Source organism: Octopus bimaculoides, chromosome 3 (genome assembly GCF_001194135.2).
Source record: "Octopus bimaculoides isolate UCB-OBI-ISO-001 chromosome 3, ASM119413v2, whole genome shotgun sequence".
Taxonomy (NCBI): Eukaryota; Metazoa; Mollusca; class Cephalopoda; order Octopoda; family Octopodidae; genus Octopus; species Octopus bimaculoides.
In genome coordinates, this window is record NC_068983.1 from 51190379 (window position 1) to 51191524 (window position 1146).

Here is a 1146-nt window from a genome sequence, read left to right on the forward strand (position 1 = left end):
CCCAGTTGTGTTGCATCTCTGCTCACATGAAGTAATATGGCCTTTATTCTGTAGCCGCCAAATATCGAAGTATCGCTTTGGTTATAAACAAGCCATCTATTGATTGCTCCCATCAAATATATTTCAACTTACCTTACGTTATCAGAAAACACGCCCGAGGGCAAACAAACTATTCACTGTGTTTTTCGCTTAGCAAATGAACTCATGCCCTTCTGAAGGCAAATATCTTGAAAGGAATTCAAATTCTGTCATCTTTCCTTAAAGGTTATCTGTCTAATTTTTAATGCTCTCTCATCCAAAGATATAACGTGCCTAGAACTCAAGTAGTCAGTTCCCATTTTCGTTACTGACGAGAATTGACTCCATCTAAATTATAACTCCAACCATTGATGCCCAATAATGAAACATTTTGCTAGTCCAATTCTTGGATTTTGAAAGCCTAGCCTTCGACTGTGTTGATCCAGTCGCATTTGCTTTAGCCAACTATCTGATACTGTTCCTATGATATTTATAGGTCTAGCTGTCTTGATCGTTACCTACTCTAAACTCCATTTTTTTTCTAACTGGTCCTGAGAAACGTCCCTGCGATGGCGATATCAACATGGATTTCTTCACATCAGGAAATTTAAAAAATTCTCGACTTCTAACTAGTCTCTGTCCTGCTCTTGTATTTAAAGAATTTCATTCTGTTGAGATGAAAATGTGTTAAAGATATATAAACGTATAAGGCGCGAGGTGGCCGAAACATTAGCACGCTGGGAAAACGCTTAGGAGTATTGCGTCTGCTTTTATGTTTTGAGTTCAAATTCCGCCGAGGTCGAATTTTCCTTTCATCCTTTCGGGGTCCATAAATTAAGTACCAGTTGCGTACATGGGTCGATATAATCCCATGCCCCCCCCCCCAAAAAAAATGTTGGGCCTTGTCCCTAGAGTAGAAAAGGATATATCAGCATATGTCTCATTTGACTGTTGTGAAACTATAAGTGCGTTTTTCTTTGTTTGTTTTTTTCAAAAGAGGCACTTTAACTTAAAGTACTTTGTGGTTCGTTTTGACGCTGTAGCAGTTTTTATCCTTTTTTTTCCCCAATAGAATCATACTCAGTGACAATGCCATGAGCAATAATAGAATATATCCACGTGAATTAA